This window comes from Carcharhinus amblyrhynchos, chromosome 10 (assembly GCF_965287045.1).
Source record: "Carcharhinus amblyrhynchos chromosome 10, sCarAmb.v2.hapA, whole genome shotgun sequence".
Lineage (NCBI taxonomy): Eukaryota > Metazoa > Chordata > Chondrichthyes > Carcharhiniformes > Carcharhinidae > Carcharhinus > Carcharhinus amblyrhynchos.
In genome coordinates, this window is record NC_137333.1 from 86091429 (window position 1) to 86105064 (window position 13636).

At 43.9% G+C, this 13636-nt stretch overlaps 1 protein-coding gene across 4 annotated transcripts in view; it reads right to left on the reverse strand.

Moving 5' to 3' along the window:
* Positions 1-13636, reverse strand: part of LOC145349139 (F-box-like/WD repeat-containing protein TBL1X) — a 375432-nt gene that overhangs the window by 232079 nt on the left and 129717 nt on the right. The window contains exon 1 of one of the 4 annotated variants that reach the window (XM_080197523.1): positions 39-274. The exons of the other annotated variants lie outside the window; for them this stretch is intronic. The gene's annotated coding sequence lies outside the window, so the exon portion shown is untranslated. Of the gene's footprint in view, positions 1-38; positions 275-13636 lie in introns of those variants that run through there. 4 annotated transcript variants of the gene reach the window in all.

Here is a 13636-nt window from a genome sequence, read left to right on the forward strand (position 1 = left end):
AATTAGAGCACGTCTCAAACGACAGGCATTTATTTTACCTAAATTCGATTATCAGCGTGATCCAAACAGCTATCCAAACCATTTTGTAGTGGCAGGTCAGGGTTTTCTGTGCGTTTCATTTCTAAGACAAGGGAATCCACGGGCAGGCTCTGCATGATCAAAGTCTCATTTTCTCCTGCACAGTCAGCGCTGTGACAGGGCTTTGCAAACAAGGCAGACAGCATCCATTTTCTCTTGGGCCGCTGCACTGAACAAACTAGATTTGAAGTGCTTGATAAGCGGGCTGTTCTCTTCCGTGCCTGCAGCAATCAGGAGGAACAACAACCAATCAACCACAAATAGGTAGCAACCACAGCCATTTCTTTTTGCCCTGGCGCGTCTCTCTTGCAGTATTATTCACAGCACTTACAGGGCTGGGGGATGGGGAACGCTGCAGATGGAGATCAGTTTTCATCCCAATCAGCCCTGCCTAGTTGGTAAGAGAGAGAAAAAAAACACAAAGATGGCTACAGACTCAGAGGAACACATGAGCTTTATTCTTTGAGAGAGAATATAAATAGAGGGAGGATTCACGCTGCCATAACATGATGCTCCCACTTTCTATCGCAAATAATTTCATGCCATCTTTAAGAGATGGCACATTATTCAGAGCACATTTGATTCCAGTTACAGATACGCACACACGCACCTGATCTAATTCTGCTCCAAGTATATAACACTGTAACAAACCACTTCCTATTTACTCTGAGTACATGAGATTCTTAACCCCAGGCATTTAAATAACTGTATATCTGTCTCTATTCTGACCACAGCACAAAATACTGTCGTCCCTAATTGAGTCGTATTTAGTTTTCTCGGCACAAATCAATCCCATTGTCACCAATAGTCTGCAGTAAGTATATTTTCACAAGGTGATGTGCAAGATCCATGGTCAAATGTACACACAAGGAATGGTACAACATTATGATGATCCATGAAATGTGTCAATGGCACGTGGTGTTCTATATTATGTAATTTGTCTTAGTTTGATAAATCCAATGCTGCCACGAGCCAGATTGCTCCATGTGATAATCTTATTTAATTCCCTCAAATTATTTCCGACCATCCCAATCCTCAGTACTTCACTCTGGTTCACAATGTTCTTGGGATTATACTGTGCTAGTTTCCATACAGTATGATCATTTTACATTCCCGCTATTACACTTTGCTTAAATGCTAGAGAAAACAAAGGAAATGACACTGAAAACATTGTCTCTGCAGCAGACATGTCGCTCTTGCTGTCCTTGAAACAAGGTCACTGTGGGTAAACACACCAGCCAGTTTGCAATAGGAAGAAGGTACCACAAACGACAGATGTGATGGAATAGGTAACTCATGCAGAAAGGACCGAACAGACTTAGCACATTTTCCTCTCGTCCACCAAGCTCTCAAGGGGCGACTTTACCGGCCCATCATGCAGGTCGATCGGAGAGGTGAGCCGGTAAGATCGGGTGAGAGACAGAAAACACGGATTGCACCCGGTTTCTTGCCTCTCGCGATGTTACCAGCCCCATTTTGCCGGCGTAATCAGCCTTACACCCAGTAAGGGTGCAAGGCTTATTTAAATATTCATTTGGTTATTTCAATGTTATTAGTAGTCCCGGACGCAATTGTCCAACTTGCATTAATGATATCACTGATGGAGGTCCTCACCAGCAAGGATCACATATTGTCCCCAGCAATGGGGGTCTGATGTAAAGGCCACGCCAGTGACAGCGGAGGCCATTGAAGCCAACTGGGCGGTCGGGTGCAGGTGTGAGCTGTGCCTCTTGGGCAGTGCAAGCCTAGCACTGCCAGCCTGCGATCCTGGCACTGCCAGCACCCAGGCAGTGCCAAGGAAACAGGGCCTGTAGCTGATGGGCCAGTGATTGGGGGGGGGGGGGGGGGTGGCGTGGTGCCATGACATGGAGGCAGGGCAAACTCTGTATCACTGAACAGCCAGGCGGGGAGGGGCAGATCGAGGTCATTGTGACAGGAGGTGATGTATGGGGGATGGGGAAGACAGGAGTGACAGATCTCCCAGTATACTTGCACTGGGAGATCAGTGCACTGGGAGATCAGAGTGTGTGCACAATGATGCCTTCAGGCATGTTCAGCCGGCTTCCCAGCATGAATTGACTCTGCCCACTCCCTCTACTAGCGAGAATCACATCTTACCTCTTTTTTTCCTTATGCCAGACAGTTGTGACTGGGAGCTCGCCCAAAAAATGGAAGTGATTCTCTCCTATTTTCATGCTCGTTCAACACTTAGAATTTTTTTGGTAAGGTTGCCCCTTCAGTCTGCCCACTGGAAAGTGAGAGATATCCGAGACTTTTAGTTATGTCCATCACTCTGGTTTATTTGAAGGGACACAGGAACAGATATGATAGAAGCCAGTTAATCCAAATTCAGCATTGAAAATTTTAAGTTCCTTGAGGATGAGTATTTATCATTAACAAAGAATATCACAGCACATTACTGAGTATGATATAGAATCAAAGAATCCCTATAGTACAGAAGGAAGCCATTCAGCCCATTGAGTCTGTGCCGACCGCAATCCCACCCAGCCCCTATCCCCGTCACCCCATCTATTTACCCTGTTAATCTCCCTGACAGTAAGTGGTAATTTAGCATGGCCAATCAACCTAACCTGCACATCTTTGGATCATACGAAAAAACAGGAGCAACCGGAGGAAACCCACACAGAGACAAGGAGAATGTACAAACTCCACACAGACAGTGACTCAAGCCGAGAATAGAGTACCGTCAGGCAGCAGTGCTAACCACTGTGCCACCATGCCACTCCAAGGCCGAGAGTACTTTTGCAGAAAGTTTCCAGTGGGCAAAGAGCCTCCTTTACATTCAGAAGTTCAAGCCTGCGCTTGAGGAATGGCCAACTGGCTACAGCGTCAGGAGGATGGCCAGCCCTTGTACAGCATGCCCCAGAACAAGTCTGGAGTGGGGTAACAATTGCTATATGAAAAAAATTAACATTACTAAAGCAACAAGTTGAAACCCATTCACACTTTCGTCTTCACAAAAGCAGCATTTGAAATTTGGTCAAAAACTAGCGAAAAGAAGATGGCCATGCAAACTTTCTGAAACGGGGGATGGGGAATGGAATGAACTGAAGCTCTTTTTTAAAAGAAAAACACATAAATCTTAAAAATTTTGACATGGAGTGCTTACGTGAAGGAATGCTTAAATTTTAATGACAGGTTTAAGGGCCAACCCTAAATACTCTTTAACGTGATCATACATATGGCAATTTCCAGTTAGGCAGTTATCTCATCTGAGTGAGAAAGTTGGGGATCAGGGCACCATTGTGGAAAGTAAGCACATTGTTCAAAACTGCTATTTCACTGTAGTATTAAGGCATGCTCAGAGGTCACCTGCATTTTGGGTGTGGTGTCAAACCATGACTGCTGCTTTTTTAAGAGAGGAGAGATAACTCCTCATGTTCTGGTCCAAATTCCTCCAATACCACCAATAACACAAACAGGCCAGTTTATCTCACCTGGTGTGTGTGGAACATTCCAAGGTGTAAAATTAACCTTTCTGTGCACCCACATTTCACAATAGCAACGATGACTGGTTGGTTGTGAAGTGCTTTGGGACATCCTGAGGCCACAACTGAAGCGCTATCAAGTGTTTTCTTTCCTTTATCGAGTCACAGTTAACACCCATATTTTGATTAAACATGTAGGACAGGAAGCATAAAACAACACAGAAGAGGGTGGAGCAGGAAGAGACAGAACCAGACAACTGAGATAAAAGCCAAAACTCTGGATGCTGGAATCTGAAACAAAAACAGAAAATGCTGGAAAATCTCAGGAGGTCTGACAGCATCCGTGGGGAGGGAATAGAGCCAATGTTTGGAGTCCGGATGACCCTTCGTCAGAACTCTGATGAAGGGTGATCTGGACTCAAAACATTGGCTCTATTCTCTTCCCACAGATGCTGTGAGGCCTGCTGAGATTTCCATTTTCTGTTTTTAAACCAGACAACCGGTTCACCACACTTGTGTAAATCTTATTTAATAGGCAAAGTCCATAATGCAGAATCCATAACACAGACTCTAATTCACTTTGATAACTGGTGCAATAAAATACTTTGCATGTAACTGAAATGCCAATGTATTTGTAATTTACAGGAAATGTTTCTTCATATTACAGTATGCAGCTATATATGATTAAAAACTGCCTTTCAAATTGTAGTTTCCAAGGTATCATAAAGTTTCCCTGTAACAAAGATGTCATGTACTGATAGACCACAACGTGAAGTGGAAACCATCTATTTTTTGATTATCACGATCATCATAAACCACAAGTATGATAACTATGCTGAACACCATAACACGGCTCCTGTTATTGGACCACAACAAAGAGTGAATTTTCAGGGGAAAATGGCAGGATTATATCGAGGTGCATGTGAGAAACAGCAGATACAATCAACTGCTCAACTGCTGCAAGAACAGAGGTCATCATGCCCGCTTCAAAAAGAGCTTTTCATCTTTTCTACAGAAAAAAAAATACAAACTTGCATTAATATTGTACTTGTTACAGCATTACACTGCCAATTAAATACTTCTTGAAGTGCCGTCGCTATTTTAAACAAACGAACGCTGCAGCCATTTTTCACATTTCTGAGATCCCACAAACTGCAATCAGGTACATCTGTTTTTAGTGGTGCTGGTTCAGAAATAAACGTCTGCCCAATATAGCAGGAGGGCCCCTCTTTTCTTCAAATAGTGCCATAGGATCGTTTACATCCATCTAAGACAGAGTCTCCAATTAATGTTTCGTCCCAAAGGAAGTGAACTGGCAACAGCCATCCTGGTTATGTGCGCAATCGCTGGGGAACACCCGGGACTCATAACTCTCTAGTTCACAGAATCCCTACAGTGCTGAAGGAGGCCATTTGGCCCATCACATCTGCACTGACTCGCTGACAGTGTATCTCCCCCCCCTCCCCCCCCCACCCCAACTCTACACCCCACACATAACCCCACACATTTATCATGGCTGAACCCATCTAACCTACACACCTTGGGGCACTAAGGGGCAATTTAGTATGGCTAATCCACCTAATCTGCATATCTTTGGACGTTGGGAGGAAACCGGAGCACCAGAAGGAAACCCACGCAGCCACGGGGAGAACATGCGAACACTGCACAAACAAGTTGCTCAAAACCAGAACTGAACCCAGGCCCCTGGCGCTGAGGCAGCAGTGCCAACCACTGTGCCACCGTGTCGCCCATCCAGGAATGTTCACCTACAATAGAGCCCAGATAGACATCTTGGGATAAATCCGAGCAAGTTTACATTGGAAATCTACAAATATTTGCATTTACATAACATTCTCAATGGAGAAATAAACATGGCACAAGTGAGAAAGTGAATACCATGCCAGAGGAGGAAATATTAGGAGGGTCATCAAAAGCCAGGTATGAAATGGGATTTAAGGAGAGTTTTAATGGAGACAGGCAGGCAGAGGGATTTGGTTGTGTATGTGTGTTTATAAAAAATTCTTGAACAGATGTATAAAAATATAGAATCAAAGTTGTGACAAAACGAACTCTGGCAATTCTTGACCTCCCAGCATTCTCTAATGGGCATCTTAGGGCATGAGATTCTCCAGAATTTGAACTCATAGCCTTTTTCTCCTGGTAATTCCAGTTCCACTCTTACCTACCAATGTTGCTATCATTTCCACCAAATCCAGGAACTCAAATGAGCAGTCAAAATCACCTCATCTTCCAGGGGCAAAATCGGATTCACTTCACAGTGGCACCCCCACCACCCCCATTCCTCAATCGCCTGACCCAAGTTAAAATCGGGCCACTTATTTCTATTGATATCTACTAATAAGTTCCTCCAGCGAAGTCACTGTTATTTTGCCACTGGCTCATAAACTGGTGGAAACAAGCTTAGAATTTTTCCAATCTACCATAATCTTGAAAGCCACTGTCAGATTTTCCCCTTAGCCATCTCTGGTAATCCCAATTTTTCATGTCTTTCCTCAAAGCAACATTATCCTGGCGATAACCAGGATCGTTATCTCCTGGTAACAATCCAGGAGATTTTCACTGTATCCTTCCCATCAAGGGGGCGCTCAGAACAGTGTTATATTTTCTCCACAGCCCTCAGCGAATGCATAGAAGAGCTTTTGTTTCCCCACTGCTGGGCCAGAGATTGTAACTGACTTCCCAAAAATTCACTGAGTTTTATGAAATTCTGCAAACTGAAGGCCAAACTGTTCTCCAAGAAAATAATTACTGGTAGGCCTTTCGCACATCTGCACATGGGGCCTTTGTTGATGACAGCCAGAGAAATTATGCAATAATGCTGTCATTCACCAGCCACAAATATGCTGCTCTTACTGGTGGCTGTTTGAGAATTCTGATGAGAATAAGCTCAATGAAATCCTTTTCTGCAATTTAAGTTTACACCGCCCCTAAGCTGGAACTAAGGAAACTACTATACTTTCATATTGTTGAACCACAATTATTTCTTACATAAAATGGTACATCAATTGAGAGAAGCAAACAGAGAATCTGTTTTGGTGTCACTAAGGATTGATGAGTGCATCTGATCACAAAGCTTACCTGAATGCACTCATGACTTTGTCAGCAAGTATCGGCCGATTAATGTAATTTGCAAAATATGATTGCAAGTTAAAGAGGATAAGAACTAATCTCGCCTCGTAAGGAAGCCCAGGGATTTTCATAGGTCAGTTGACATAAAAAAATTATCCATCAAAATTCAAAATGTGGTAATAGCGCTTGTGGTAAAAGGTAAAAGTCAGAAGATAAAGCTACCTTAAGGACATTGGAGTCTTCTAAATTGGCCCCACCTATTATGTTAACATAAGGATCCCGTCCATTATATCATTGTAAGAGTTCCGCCTAGGCCAAGCTAAATTCTGCAGTGGTTTATTGTTCCTTATGAACCCTAAAGGTGAACAAGTGAACAACTGCTTAAAATAACCTTTCTAAAAGTCCCAAAGTGTTACAAAGAATCAAATGAGGGAAGAAAATGACTGATCAATATAGCATTACAAGATTGAACAGAACATTGAAGAGACACGGTGGCACAGTGGTTAGCACCGCTGCCTCGTAGCGCCAGAGACTCAGGATCAATTCCAGCTATCTGTGCAGAGTCTGCACATTTCCCCTGTGTCTGCGTGGGTTTCCTCCCATAACCTAAAGATGTGTGGGTTAGGTTGATTGATGTTTACATTAGGTTGATTGGCCATGCTAAATTGACCTGAGTGTCAGGGAGATTAGCAGGGTAGATGCATGAGGTTGTGGGAGTAGGGCCTGAGTGGGATTGTGGTCAATGCAAACTTGATGGGCCAAATGGCTTCCTCCCGTACTGTAGAAATTCTATGATGACACCCACTCCCTTCCCTTACATATGGACTGAGCAACACCATCAAAATTCAAGACTTTTATGTCTCGTTGGTGCACGCTTTAGTTAGTTTTTAAAAACTTTTACTTTGTCATTTTGAAGCAAATCTTATGGTGAGTCTTCTTCAAAGTCAACAAAGATCAGTGAAGTAAATAAAAACTGCACCAGCAGGGAAGCTGCTGCGCCAAAAGGGGAGCCTGCTTCCGGGATTATCCCCTAGAGGTGGGAATGCATCTCGATCTTACTTTCCATTCTGTATCCCCTCTCAACGATTCCCTATCCCGCTTCCAGGGCAGCCTCCATGGGGTGGGTAAAGTTCAGGCCGATATCCCTTCCAACACTTCTGTAACGCCCCTTAACTGAAGCTGTTTGCCCCGGACGGGCCAGTTTGTTTTGGTGTGACAGTGCAGCACCTTGAGAGATGATCGTCCAAATAATTTCTTGAGAGAGTAAACACCACTCGTTGCCAACCTTTCAGTGAATGAAATTCTTTGGCTACACACACAAAATAAATGCAAAATGGCACACGGTTGAAAAGGAAGCAACAAACCAGAAAAACACCCTGAGAATATGCACTTCAACAGTGTTAGAAATCTACTTCATTTCCATGGAACTGGAAAGTTTATTACTTTTTCATTGCGCTGAATTACAAGCAAAGCTTATATACTTCTACGTATATATCCAAAAGAAGCATGTAGTGATAGACTTCTCATGAAAAACAATCAGCCAAAAGCATAAGGCATAACTGGCACAGTTTGTAAGCCTGAATGATGTACATCTTCTTCCTGCAATTGCTGCACCATGGTGAGACCTGTGACAATGACAATACCGTGTACCAGACCGCTAAAATCTTAGTGACCTTTTCTACTGCATACAGTATTGTCCCTTGACCAGACTAAGCATCTGAAAGGTTGCCTTAACACCCAAATGTCTACTCAGAGAGAGCGCCCTGCTTGCTTATGTGCCTCATTGTGTCTTTTTTGTTGTGGGGCTACGAATGTTGTGCAAGATGTTCATCCCTCATTCTCCTTCAAAAGAACCGTGTCACATTTTATTACCTCCCAGTGAGGTTCACAGATTTCCCCAAGGAAACGTCAAGTGAATGCATTATTTTCCTGAGGTCGTATACTTTTTGTATGCTGATGAAATAGCTCTTCCTATTTAGGTAGTCAATGGATTGTTGGTAGACACATGATTTACTATACAAGTACATTGTCTTGTAAGTTATGGAAACCTCTGCAGTTGAAATGCATGTAGATGGGGCAGTGTTAAAATGTCACTTCAGCCATTTCTTCAAAGCTGTGGTGGCTGATCCTTCCCGAGCAAAATATGTACCTTTACTGTCAATCATCCTCTGTGGATAGTTGATAGGTCTTGCACACATTGGTGGATGAAATGACACTCCCCTGTCACAGCTTCCCAGCTGAGCCTGAGCCTTATCACACACACTGCTCCTCCATCACAACTAGGTAGCTGAACCTCTGTTGCTTGGAGTAGTTTGATAAATCAATCACATGTCTCCTATACTTTCTGGTCTCTTGAGTTTCTGCCCTTACCTACACCACAAAAGCTGCCTACCTCCGTCACTCCAATCATACCCATTTCTCTCACTGCATGAGCTGAAACCCTCATCTATGCCTTTGTTACCTCTAGACTATTTTAATGCTTTGCTGGCCACCCATTTACACGTTCTATGAACTTCAGCTCATTCAGAACTCTACTGAACGCATCCTAGTCCACACCAAGTCCTGCTCATCTAACACTCTATTGTTCCTGACCTACATTGGTTCCCTACCTCCCAATGCCATAAATTTCAAATTGTCGTTGCATTTAGAGCCAATGTTTCTGTCACAATTCCCAGAGCTGCAACATATACCTCCACCCCTTACACTGCCCATTCCTATGTTTTCGTATCCCCATTCCCATTGCAAGCATATCATCACCTATCCAGCCCTAATTTCTGGAATTCCTTTCTCATCAACTGCATTGTCTGTTTCTCCTTTAAGGTTTTGAGGAGGATTAGAGTCTCTCTATGGAATTCTACCACTCCACCCGCCCCGACATTGGAGTGGACGAGGGGCGGACAATGGAAACTATCCTCGGGCAGGGTTTTCTGGCCTCACTCAAATGAGGCTGTAAAATCCCACAGGCTATGACTCTAAAATCCTCCTCAAGACACATTGCTTCGCTCGTATCTCATTTCCTGGCTTCACGTTCATTTTTTAAAAATCTGGTTATGCTTCTGTGAAGTGCCTGGGAGTGATCTTACACATTAAAGCCTCTATATAAAATCAAGCTGATCTTGTCATTATGTTCCTTTGTGAGGTACCTCACAATTGCTACCTTGCGTCTGGAGACAAACACACTGGTTTTCACTCAGATTCTGGGGCCGAAATGCTATCATCATTCACGCTGGCGGGATTTTCTCATCCCCCTGCAGTAAATGGAGATTTGATTGGCCACCAAATTCTCCAACCTCGCTGCGGCGGGAGTGTGGTGAACAAGGACAGTAAAGTCACGCCCTGATTCCTTGATTTTTGGTAAGATTCCTGCCCAATATGTGAGTCATTCCTCGCCCCTTTGATAAATCCAATGTTTTCAGCAAAATCAAATTGCGAGCCTCATCATAAAACAGTGCTATATGTACCATTAAGAACACTTCTGTATGTTTACAATGCCAAAACTGCCATGCTGCTATGGAAGTTAAAGACAAAACATAGAGCATCAATAGATGTGCAATGCACACACAACCAGTCTAAAATTTGTATCATAAAGTAAAGTGCATTCTTCAGTCACAAATAGGCCTACTTAAACACTGCAATGAAATTACTGTGAAAATCCCCTAGTCACCACGCTCTGGCACCTGTTCGGGTACACTGAGGGAGAATTTAGCACGGCCAATGCACCTCACCAGCACGTGTTTTGGACTGTGGGAGGAAACCAGAGCACCCAGAGGAAATCCACGCAGACATGGGGAGAACATGCAAGCTCCACACAGACAGTGATCCAAGTTGGGAATCGAACCCTGCTCCCTGGCACTGTGAGGTAGCAGTGCTAACCACTGTGCCACCATGGGGCAGTGAAAAATAAAAGGTGTTAAATTTAATTTCAAGATCATCATCGCCAAAATAGCATAGCATTTGGTATTAATATCCACAGCACAGCCCAGAATTAGAACCAGGTTGAGGACCACGCTGGAAATCCCAGTCTGCGATCTCCCAGGCGGCGAGTATGTCAAGTTAAACAGATCTGACACTGGAGTTGGACCCTGCCGCAACAAACTCTTCCACTGGGGAGACCTTGACTCAGTCCTTGTGCAACTGTGGGGGAAGTGCAGGCAATGGTCCATATTATCGACTAATGCCTCGACTTGTGCTGCAGTGGCGATCTCACTGCCTCTACACCAGGATGGTCGGGAGGCTGCCAACCAGCTGCAGAATTGTAATGTTTAACATCTAGCTGTTCATCAGTGCATATGGTGGTAGTATTAAAACTACTTAGAGGCAGGGAAACTATATGTCACATGCTAATCCGCTATCAGTGCTATTGCTGTAATTTTCTACTGTGCCACTAACAATGGGATTTTTAAAGAGTGGCATACAAGGTTTTAGATGAGCAAGGGTTTCATTGTAACACCTTCCCAATATCATATTAAAGTCATCAAAAAGAAAAATTGGTCTCCCCTGTGCCTAACAGGAAACAAAGAACAAGGAAAAGTACAGCACAGGAACAGACCCTTCTCCCCTCCAAGCCTGTGTCAATCATAGGTTTTTGGTAGGCAAGGGGATTAAGGGTTATGGGGAGAAAGCGGGAAAGTGGAACTGAGCCACTTCAGATCAGCCATGATCTTCTTGAATGGCGGGGCAGGCTCGAAGGGCTAGATGGCCTACTCCTGTTCCCATTTCTTATGTTCTTATGATGCCCTAACTAAAAGAAAAACTTTCTGCCCTTATTTAGTCCATATCCTCTGTTTCCCCCTTATTCATGTACCCATCCAGAAGCCTCTTTAAATGTTGCTAATGTGCTTGTTTCCACCACCTCCTCTGGCAGTGCGTTCCAGTCACCCACCACTCTCTGTGTGAAAAACTTCCGCCGCACATCTCCCTTAAACTTTTCGCCCCCTTGTCTTGAACTTGTGCCTTGTAAGTACACTCTTGGGAAAAAGCCTGTGACTATCCATCCTATGCCTCCCATAAATTTGTCGACCTCTATAAGATCTCCCCTCAGCCTCCACCTTTCCATTGAAAACAATCAACCTCTCCTCATAGTCAACACCCTCGAGACCAGGCAACATCCTGGTGAACCTTCTCTGCACTCTCTCCAAAGCTTCCACATCCTTCTGGTAGTGTGGTGACCAGAACTGCATGCAATATTCCAAATATGGCCCAACCAAGGTTTTATATAGCTGCAACATGGTTTCCCAACTCTTGTACTCAATGCCCCAGCCGATAATGCCACCTGCCTTCTTAATCACTTTGACTACCTGTGTTTCTACTTTTAGGGACTTGTGGACCTGCATGCCCTGAACTATCTATGTTAATGTTCCTATGCGTTCTGCCATTTACAGTGTAATTGATACCTAAATTTGATCCTCCAAGATGCATCACTTTGTATTTGTCCCAATTAAGCTCCATCTGCCATTTCTGTGTCCAAGTTTCCAATCTATCTATATCTTGTTGTATCTTCTGACAATCCTCAGCACTATCAGCAACTCCATCAATCTTCATGTCATCCGCAAACATACTAATCAGACCACCCACATTTTCCTTCAAATCATTTATATATACTATGAACAACAGAGGTTTAAGCACTGATCCCTGCAGAATACTACCAGCTACAGATCTCCATTCTGAAAAACACCCTTCCAGCGCTACTCTCTGTCTTCTATAACCAAGCCAGTTCTGTGTCCATCTAGCCAGCCCAACCAAATCCCATATCATTTTAGCTTTTGTACCGGTCTGCCATGTGGGACCTTGTCAAACACCTTACTAAAGTCCATATAAACTACACCCACAGCCCTTCCCTCATCAATGTTGTCACCTCTTCAAAAAACTCAATCAATCTGGTGAGACATGACCTTCCCCATACAAAACCATGCTGCCTGTCACTCACTAGTCCATTTTCCTGTGCATATCCTCTGTCCCTCAGTATCTTCTCCAAAAGCTTCCTTACCACTGATGTCAGGCTCACCAGCTTATAATTTGTTGGATTATCCCTGCTTCCTTTCTAAAACAAGGGAATAACACTGGCTATTCTCCAGTCCTCTGGCACCTCGCCTGTGGTCAAAGAGGATGTAAAGATATCTGTTAAGGCCCCAGCTATTTCTCTCCTTTCCTCAGCAGTCACCTGGGATAGATTCTATCTGGCCCTGGAGACTTGTCTACCTTAATGCAATTTAGGGTACTCAACATTTTCTTCTTTGATATATTTGTGTTCTCTAGAGCATTCATACACCTATCCCCGTCCTCAACATCTGACATATCCTTCTCCTTGATGAATACCGACACAAAGTACTCATTAAGGATTTCACCCACTTCCTGTGGTTCCACGCAAAACTTTCCTCCAGTGTCCCTGAGTGGGCCTACTTTTTCTCTTGCTACCCTCTTGCTCCTAATATATGCATAAGAAGCCTTGGAATTCTCCTTGGCTCTGTTTGCTAAAGACATTTCCTGGCCCCTTTCAGCCCCCCCAGATTCCACATTTAAGTTCCTCCCTACTTCCACTATATTGCTCAAGGCTTCATCAGTTTTTAGATGCCTAGACCTTTCATATGCTTCCTTTTGCCTTTTGACCAAGTTTACAGTTTCCCTTGTCGTCCGTGGTTCCCAAATCCTGCTACTTCTATTCTTCATTTTTGCGAGGACCGGCCTGTCCCTCACTTCAATCAACTGGCCTTTAAAAGCCTCCCGCACGCCAGATGTGGATTTGTCCTTAAATAGCCACTACCAATCCACATTCCCCAGTTCCTGTCTAATTTGGATGTAATCACCCAATTAAGCACCCTCAGCAGGGGGCCATCACAAGTCCTTCCTTATTCATAGCTACCCAAATTCTTACGGAATTATGCTTGCTAAGCCCAAAATGCTCCCCCACTGAAACATCGATCACCTGGCCTGGCTCATTCCCCAATACCAAATTCAGTATGGCCCCTTCCCTGGCTGGATTGTCAACATACTGTAATAAAATGCCCTCCTGGACACATCTA